The sequence below is a fragment of the Crocuta crocuta genome, unplaced genomic scaffold (genome assembly GCF_008692635.1).
Source record: "Crocuta crocuta isolate KB4526 unplaced genomic scaffold, BGI_CrCroc_1.0 scaffold288, whole genome shotgun sequence".
NCBI classification, from domain to species: Eukaryota; Metazoa; Chordata; class Mammalia; order Carnivora; family Hyaenidae; genus Crocuta; species Crocuta crocuta.
This window is the reverse complement of record NW_027532607.1, coordinates 7,351,985-7,362,228: the sequence shown is the minus strand read 5'-3', so window position 1 is coordinate 7,362,228 and position 10,244 is coordinate 7,351,985.

The window sequence follows — 10,244 nt, the reverse complement described above, 5'->3', positions numbered from 1 at the left end:
GGTTAAGCATCTGATTCTCGATTTTGGCCCAGGTCATGATTTCATGGTTTGTGGGGTCAAGCCCTACATCAGGCTCTGTGATGACAGCATGGATCCTGTTTGAGATTCTCTCACCCTCTCTCTCTGCCCCTGTTCCACTCATGCCTCTCTCTCACTCTGTCTCTCTCTCTCAATAAATAAATAAACTTAAAAGTATTTAGTGATTGAAAAATATGAAAAACAATAAATAATAGAAAATGGATTATTTGCAAAAAAATTATGTCATAGAAAATGTTTAAAGACTGAATTTGAATGCAGATTAGATCATAGGATTCCATTTCCTTGAGGAAAGAAAGTCTTTATGTTTAAATCAGCTTCTAGATCTGCACCTCTTTCTATATTTGTCTTCAGTGCTAGGATTGGGATGTGGTAAGGAAGGCACTATACACATCAAAGTGAACTTTAAGAGATACCAAAAGAAAACCCCAAAAGTAATCAAGAGAAGTAATAGTTTAATTCATAATTTTTTAAAAAATAAGAAATAATGCAAAATAACCCATGATGGACAAATAGGCCAAAATTGTATATATTCAGATTTTCTGGAGTTTCTTGCAATAGAAAAAAATCAAAATACCAATATATTAAAAAATGGGGACCTATTTCTCTTTCATGTAAAATGATTTGGAGATGGGTACCCCACAGATGGTATGCTCAGGCCCCATGCCATTTTTGATGGGTCAGGCTCCCATATCTCGGCCTTAACATCGTATATGTGTGTGTGTGTGTGTGTGTGTGTGTGTGCATATGTGTGTGTATTTACATATATATGTATAAGATAATATAGTTATTAATGTCATATACATACGTCAAACATGTATAAGATAATATAGTTATTAACATAATATTATACATTAATAAAATTGAACAATGACCTGGTAGAGGTGATTATAATTTATTTTTATTTTCTTATGTTAGTGTATTAGCATTTTTTCATTTTTCTCTAAATATTTATTATTTCATAATCAAGAACAAAACCTAACACACTATATAATTTTGAAACTAAAAGAAGATGCCATTTCTTTTTTTATTCAAAGTTTGTCTTCTTTATTAAGGCCAAGACGTCAATTTGATCTGTCCTTTGCTGAGGTGTCTACAAAGAATATTGGGTAAATATTCTTCCAATGCACAGAAACTTTGAAATCAAATTTCGATACTCATTAGGGAAAAAATTATTTTGTCTGTCTATAAACACAACTAAATCAATGATTCATATTGTATTTTGTTAGCTTAAATGAGTGAATGCAGCAATAGTTCTAAACAAAACCAATATAAGGTCACTGATGAGGCTAGGCGAAATTTCCTTCCTGGGTTTAACAAGAAAAAACTAAAAAGCAGAATGCACATTTTCAACATAATTCAATGTGCACCTTTTACCCACCAAGCCTCAGAGAACACAAATCTTGGTAAATTATTTTGAGGAAACGAAGGACAAAGTCGTCCAGACTTATTCTTACTAAAAATTTCTAAGAATTAATAGAAGTTTGGTCTTTTCTCCCTGAACACCATTAGACATGCCTATAAGACTAATTTGATCCTATTTTGTAAGAGTTACATTGTTTATTTTAATATCATAAACTCTTAATAAATAAATAGGGCTTTAGACTTCCGCCCCTTTGAATACTTCCTTTAAAAGGGAGTGAGGTGGGAACACATGGTATCATTCACTCTCCTGCCCCCATTTGACATCACACGATTTTTTAAAAAGTTTTTATTTATCTCTGAGAGAGAGAGTGGGAGAGACAGCATGAGCAGGGGAGGGTCAGAGAGAGAAGGAGATACAGAATCTGAAACAGGCTCCAGGCTCTGAGCTAGCTGTCAGCACAGAGCCCGACACGGGGCAAACCCACCAACAGCGAGATCATGACCTCAACCGAAGTCGGAGGCTTAACCGACTGAGCCACCCAGGCGCCCCAACATCACACTATTAATAATATAAAATGCTAACCCCACAGATTGACCCTGAAAGCCAGATCCTAATATGTGAAAATCTTCCTGAAAATATTGATTTTTAGGGAGCTTGTTGCTCATAGATTTGTCATCTGACATTAATTTTTCTTAACACAATTAGATAGTAGCATAATGACTATGCTTCTGTAGAAAACAATTAGCATTTAAAGCATGTGGTGTAGATAAAAATTTCAGAATTGCCTCCAGGAATCAATTAAAGAAAAACACAACAGGGAGAAAAATCAAATATGACAATGATGGCTTTTAAAAACCAATAAAGTATTGCATTTCCTAAGAAATTGTGGGAAGAAAAGTAAAAAAGAAATAAAGCCAGCCCATTGATTTCAATGGAATTTGAGCTCAAAATCTATTCTAATTACATGGTAATGGTCATACTAATTCTGTCAAACAATATAGGATCCCCTCAAATCCTTTATATTTAGTTTAAATATTTTTATGAAGAAAATGATTCTATGATCTTTGGGGTTAAATATTGTTTATCAAAAATTTGTGACTAAAAATCAATGATCTTATTTTATCCTGTTTTTATTCTGCAAACTTGGAAGAGTGAGTTGAACAGTTTTTCCTTAAGGTTCTGTCCAAAGTTAATTTTCTGTGATCTCTTTGGCCAAACTAAAATGGCAGAAATTTTATCTTATGTTATTGGCCCTCTTCACTTTGTCTACTAGAAATAAAACTTTTATAATCCGTTTTCAAAACTCCCACATGAATGTAAGTCATCTGAAAGTCATATAGTCTAAATGATTAAGATATAAGCACAGTTAAATATGAGTTATTATCTTAGTTCTCCATGACCTGGGTAGTTTCAGTCTATGACATTCAATATGACATCATTATATATTTCTTCAGCTTGTTTGTGCATAGTTGCTTTATTCTAATGATTTCTGAAGGTTGATAGACAGGTGCTGTTAATATTATTACTATTATTATCATCATTATCATTGTAATTTCCACTTTGGGCCATGCTAAGCTGAAAGATCACCCCTTTTTTCTTTATGGCAAATAATTGTATGTGAATTTAAAAACAACAATGTCCTGTCTTTTCAACACTGTATTCTTGAGGCACCTGGGTGGCTCAGTTGGTTAAGCATCTGACTCTTTTTTTTTCTTTTATTTTTTCTTTTTTTTAAAATTTAAATGAAGTTAGTTAACATACAATGTAGTCTTGGCTTCAGGAGTAGAACTCAGTGACTCATTTCTTACATATGACACCCAGTGCTCATCCCCAAAAGTGCCCTTCTTAATGCCCATCACCCATTTAACTCTTCCCTCCCCACACATCCTTCTGGCTACCCTCAGTTTGTTCTCTTTATTTGAGAGTCTTGTATGGTTTGCCTGTGTCTGACTCTTGATCTCAGTCTTGATTTTGGGGTCAACATAATGTTCTTACAGGATTATGAATTTCCTTCATATAGGCTCCTCTAAAAACTAATTAGATGGCAGCTATCACTGCAAATATACAAAAAATAATAATATAGTGCATTTGATGTTTTCAAGAGTTTTTCCTTTGTAATTATTTGTAAATAAGCATACCAACAAGTTTTTGTGAGCTTCTCTCTTGTTTATATGTTGATAGTCAACAAATGTACGATGGCTACCGATAAACAGCAATTTTACTATAAACTAAATATAAATACAACCCTAACGCAACTATTATGATTTAACTTACAATGACAACCACAAAAAGCAGCGTTTTGTTTACATCATAAATGCCTCTTTTTCAATACTTTTAAGAATATACATTAAACATTTTCCATTTATCAATATACTAATGCATGCCCTAATATACACCCAAACATAGCTTCACAAATGTTAATGTGTTCACTAAAAGGCCATTACTGGACTTGAATCCATCACCCTCTTTCTTTACAACACTTTTAGTGAAAAGTGAAATTCTCTAGTTTTTATATTCTATCAACTGATTGAAAATCACTATATTAGTTTTTAGCATCACTTAACTACATGCTCTGGAAGAGCAAATTTAAAAGCACAAAAAGTAAATTTAAAGATCAAACTTAGGGGCGCCTGGGTGGCTCAATTAGTCACTTATACATTCGACTTCAGCTCAGGTCATGATCTAGCAATTCGTGAGTTCAAGCCCAGTGTCAGGCTCTGTGCTGACAGCTCAGAGCCTGGAGCCTGCTTTGGATTCTGTGTCTCTCTTTCTCTTTCTCTGCCCCTCCCCTGCTCATGCACCCTTTCTCTCTCATTCTCTGTCTCTCTCAAAAATAAATAGTTTAAAAATCAAAGTTAAAAGGACTTTGTTCTAAAAAGACATCAAAGAATATCCTAAACCACAGCAGCACCAAATCCATTAAGATCTGTCCCCCTCCTCCCCAAGAAAAGAGTGGACATGGAAAGAATCCATTGAAAAGGAAATCAATAGCAATGGAGAGTAGATACAGGGGGATGGGGCTGACTTCAACTGAAAAGACCAGTTTTAACATTATACCTAAATACACAAGAAAAATAATCAAATCCACGGGTGGAAAAAAATAAACAGTGAAACCATCATGCAAACAAACCAATGTTTGATTAAAAATTGTGTTCCTCAGTGGATTGCTATTTAGCTCCAGCACAAACCCACAGCAGCCAGGTGGCCCCAGCTCTAGAAAGACCTCAGCTTAAAACAGACCCTGGTTCTCTAGCTCAAGTGCTCGACACAGCCTATTTTACTGCACTTTAATACTGCATCCTAAAAAGCTTGTGAAATAGTATACAGACCCAGGGGCCAGGATGAAGTCCCAATGCACTTCACACACTTGCCTTCCACAGTTGGTTGTAATCGGGGACCAAATAGAGAGAGAGGGAAGGAGAGCATATAGAGTCCCAGGGTTTCTTCTCTTTGGTATGTTTCCGTGATCAGATGTTCTTCCTGAGCCAGACTGGTGATCTAGTCACTTCTTTCTAGACCTTCACAATTCATGTTTCCATGGCAGATAAAATTAGTTATCCCTTGGGAATTCAATTTTATGACAAATGTTCTAGATGACAAAAAGCACACAGGCTGGCTGTTGTGACTTTAAATGTATACCCACAGGACTCCAAGTGACTTGGGGCATACCTGGCAACCCCATTATATTTTCTTGGTCCATCACATGCCTGGGCACTCAGGGTAGGGCTGGAGCCATTTTCAGCTTCCCTCAAACCTCACATACGCACTTCACTGCCAGCGGATTTCCTTGCTTGTCATCACAGTGAAAGAAATGGAAGCAGAGAGAAGGGAACATCTTCAGCCTTCAGGTCTCTGCCTGAAATCCGTGTCTCCATCTCCACCTGGGCGTGCAGTTTTCCCTCCTGTGAATGTAGCTAGGATGCCCTCTTCCCTCCTCTTGTAGACAGGGTGCCTTCTCTTCTCATCTATTCAAGGCCTCTTCTTTATTTATCCCCTCTCTCCTACATTGTCTATTTTTTCCTCTCGATGGGATCGTCCCCATCTGCTCACAAACATGCTGAACCACCTCCCACTAACAAAAGAAAGAAAAATACAAAGAAGAAAATTGGGGAGGAAAAAAAAATACAGAAAGCTTCCCTTGACCTTGTATCTTTCTCCAGCCATTACTTCATGTATCTCCTCCCCTTTTTATCAAAACCTTTCGAAAGATGTCCCTGTCTTCTCAGCCCAAAATTCTCCGTTTAATCTCTCTGAGTCTCCATTCAATCTCCATTGAATCACCCCTCAGGCATTCTTTCCCAGGTCAACTCTGTTTTCTCACACTTTCTCTGAGTAGTACTTGACAGTCCATCACTTGCTCACTTGTTCCACTTGGCTAAGTAACCACTCATCTGTCTTTCCTCCTACCTCACGGACAGCTCATTCTCGTCTCCCTTTAATGATTTTCTTGTTTGTCTCAATCTCCTAATGTTGCAGCGCCCCGTCTTCCTCTTCACTCAATTCTTGGGGGACTTCCTGCAAACCTGTACCTTTAAATACCCATCTATGTAGAGGGCTTCCAAATTTCCCTCCTCAGACCTTGACCTTCTCCCACAGCTCCAAACCCACATATACAACTCCCTACTGTTCTCTCCACTTGGGTATATCCAGTAAGGCATTTGAAATACATTGTGGCCAAAACTGAACTCTTTAAATTTTGCTTTTCCCCTAGACTGTCAAACTTGTTTCTGCTTCAGGGCCTCTGCCTTGGCTTGGAACTCTGTTTCCCCAAGAATCCATGTGCTTTACTTTCTTTCTTCTAGATTTCTGAGCAAAGGTTACCTTCCCAGAGAGGCCTTCCCTGACTACCCTCACTAAAATGGCACCAATCCCTGTCTGCATTCGTATATATTCCTTTACTTTCTTTTCATAGCAATTTAACTGTGCCTGGCATAGAATTATGTTTGTTTTTTTTGTTGTTGTTGTTTGTTTGTTCATTTGTTTGTTTTGCCTTCTGTCTCTCTTCCTAGATTGTAAGTTCCTAGAAATATAATTTTTTTCTGTTTAATTCATCATTATTTTTACAATGTCTAGGAAGGACCAGACATGAGGTAGATGTTCAATATGTGAATACATGAATTAATGAATGTTAGAAAAATGACGTACTGCAAATGAAAATTTTTATCTCCCTAACTGCATTCATTCTAGCCTAAGGAATAAACAGATGGATGATAGATGATAGATAATGATAGATGATAGATAGATAGGTGGTACATAGAGAGATAGGTTGATAATGATAGATAATGATAGATAGTGATAGATGGATAGATGGATAGATCGATCGATCGATCGATCGATAGATAGAAAGATNAATGAAAATTTTTATCTCCCTAACTGCATTCATTCTAGCCTAAGGAATAAACAGATGGATGATAGATGATAGATAATGATAGATGATAGATAGATAGGTGGTACATAGAGAGATAGGTTGATAATGATAGATAATGATAGATAGTGATAGATGGATAGATCGATAGATCGATCGATCGATCGATCGATAGATAGAAAGATAGAGGAACAGAGACAGGGAGGCAAGGAGAGAGGGGAAAAGCAAAACTAGTCAAAAAATAAGGCCATGGTTTAGAAGGAAAATTACTGTGCATTGCAATGAACTCTGGGTAAGATGTACAAGTAGAAAAGAGAAATCATGTATAGGTTCTGCTACTTAATAATCACATGATTGTAGGTAAGATATTTCATTTAGNAAATAAGGCCATGGTTTAGAAGGAAAATTACTGTGCATTGCAATGAACTCTGGGTAAGATGTACAAGTAGAAAAGAGAAATCATGTATAGGTTCTGCTACTTAATCACATGATTGTAGGTAAGATATTTCATTTAACATTTCAGTGATAAAGTTGTGAGAAGAAGTACATGGGAGATTTTTCTGTTTTAAAATTCTGTGCACTACATCTGTCATTTACAGTGACATTACACCTCTAAATGAGGCAGCGTCAGAATGTCTTATGGTGACATGCATTTGACTATGAAGAGCGGATACTTTTTTTTAGACAATAAAAATAGAGATGGGCACCATGTACTGGCCATTTACCCTGTGTTATGTGTTATGGTAGGCACTTTTGCATGCAATAAGTCATTAACTGTCACAACAGTTCTATGAAATGAGTACTTTTACCCTTATTTAACAGATAAGGAAGCTGAGTTTGAGTACTTTGTGCAAGGGAATGCTACTAGAAATCCAAAGAGCTGGGACTCAAATCCATACAAGTCAACCTTCTGGATGTCAGTCTAAGATAAATGAAAGAGTGTAATAAAGAAAGCAAGATGCAGAGAGACTACCTTACAGAGAACAGAGATAGATACAGAGAAAATAATAGGTATAAAGAAGACAAAGATATAAGAAACCAAAAGACAGATGAAGAAAAAACCAGTACTAGGACAGCAATATATCTGTGAGAATTAGGTAAACTCTCTTACATCTCTCCCTCTCTCTCTCTTCTCTCTCTCTCTCTCTCTCATTCTCTGCACACCTACATAGACACACACACACACACACACACACACACACACACACTACTTATAATCACAGATTTTTGGAACTTCATTTTTTTCTAATACCTTCATCTATGATAAAAGCTATAACCTTGATCAGACAAACACTGATAAAATAAATCAGTGGCCATAAAATTTCTGAATTTGTTACAAAATATATTATTTAGTCTCAAGTAGACACTCCTCTGTGGGAAGGTGGCCAGGCCTGTCTTTCTCTGTTCTTCGTATCAGAATGGTGACATAGTAGAATTTAGAAATAAAAAAAAAAAATCATTTAAACAAATATCACAACTCTTTGAAAGCATACAACTTATGAGATTGCAACACACATTTACAAAGCAAATCTTTACTCATTATAAAAATTCTGTTTATTATGCTGTTTCTATATATGCATTAATGTGATTATTCTAATATAGTATTGGTGATCCACGCCTAAATTTCTGGTTGCTTTCCCTTACTATAAATAGATTCCTGAATTAACAATTAGATTATCAATGGACATCATCTAGATTTCCATGTCTATATTTGTAGATCAAGAATGGCAACCTAAATGAGCTTCAATTTCATCTTCTAAATACGTAATCCACATGGGGGTAGCCAAGGGGTAATCTAGTACACAGGATCTATGCCTAGGTTAATGCCATTTGTTGTTTTTCAGTGTATGTTAGTTTCTTATCTGAGTGGTTCCCATTATATTTTGTTGGCAAGGTGCTTCCCAACTTATTCTTCTAAATATCCTTCCATAGTCGTGGGGAGAAAATAAAAACTTAATAGATTTACTTCATGGAAAAAAAACATGTGTTTCCTTGTGACCACAAGGTGGCACAATGGTGACCAAAAATATTCAACATCCTAATAGAATTGCAATTACTAGAGGCTTTTACATAATTGTCATTATTAATACTGTGTCTCATTATCATTATGGCATTTCAGAAGGCCAACGTATCACCTTAGCCTTTGGTGAAAAGAGCAAGTGCTTTTGTTTATTTTTTATCAGCCTCCTTCTGCCTGTGAAATCATTAATATTTTGCTTTCTCCCAACCCCCAACCTCAGAAGAGACAAGTAGGTGTCTTCATATAATAATTGTCCAAAGCTTTGAAGCAAAGAATAATGACTTAGATAATAAGGCACGTATCTGGATAAACAAAACTACATATTGTTTGATGTATATGTGTTTTGGATTTTGTTTAAGTCATTCTATGACCATTCTAATATTTATTTATAACACAATAATACAAAAGCCATTCTAGAAACTTGAGTTTATAGTGAGTTTACATTTGTTATTTTCAAGTGGCTTGTTCTCTGGTCTGACACCAGACATGATATTGGGAAGAGCACCCAGAATATTTCAATGTGCTGTCCACTTATTTTATGATTGTTTGGTATTGAGATTAGACCATCTCTTCTCATGCTCAGGGGACTCAGAGACCACTGGTGCCTGGAAAGCAAGATGCTGCAATCATACAATTATATACTCAAAGAATTAGATTTATATAATTGTGTATATATACAATCGTATATATACACAATTATATAATCAAACAGTTGTACTTATATAATTATATATATACATAATTATATATATAATTATATACTATAATCAAAGTTATAGTTATCAAGAAGGCATAAAAGAGCAGCCACTTTTTCCCAGCTGGAAACAACACAGGCTGGCCAGATACAGTTGTTCAGTTGTTCACTGCATAAATCACCAATCTGAAGAAGTACCTTAGTAATGATACAAATGGTTCGTAGCATCCTTCACTGAAAATTTTTTCCCCAACTTCCATAGATCACATGTTCTAGCATTTCACAACATTTAATAGCATATTTGATGCTCTTTTTGAGTTTGTCATAAATTTAGCTGGCCTTCATGAGAATTTTAGGGCTCTACTTTAGTTATCACATCTTTCATGGCACTACTTGCTTCCTGCCGTTGTAATTATGAAGCAATATTTTGCCCTTTTAAAAAAATCAGACTTGTAACATTTTTAAATGCTTAAATTTTGCTGCTTAAAACAGATCCAATTTCAGAAAAAGACAGTAATATCAGCCCTGAAAATGAAACTCGACAGATATTATTGTAGCTGAATTGTCAATGTATTGTCATGGGAAGTAAAAAAGCATGTCACAGTTACACATTCAAGCAGGATTTTATAAGAGGCAGAAAATAACACAAATTATTTTATAGACCTTGCCTATAAAATTCAGTTAGTACAGTAATCATGAGAATAGGAAAGTTCACAGTAAATTACTTACACTAATGAAAACAAGCATAAAAAACCAACAAGAA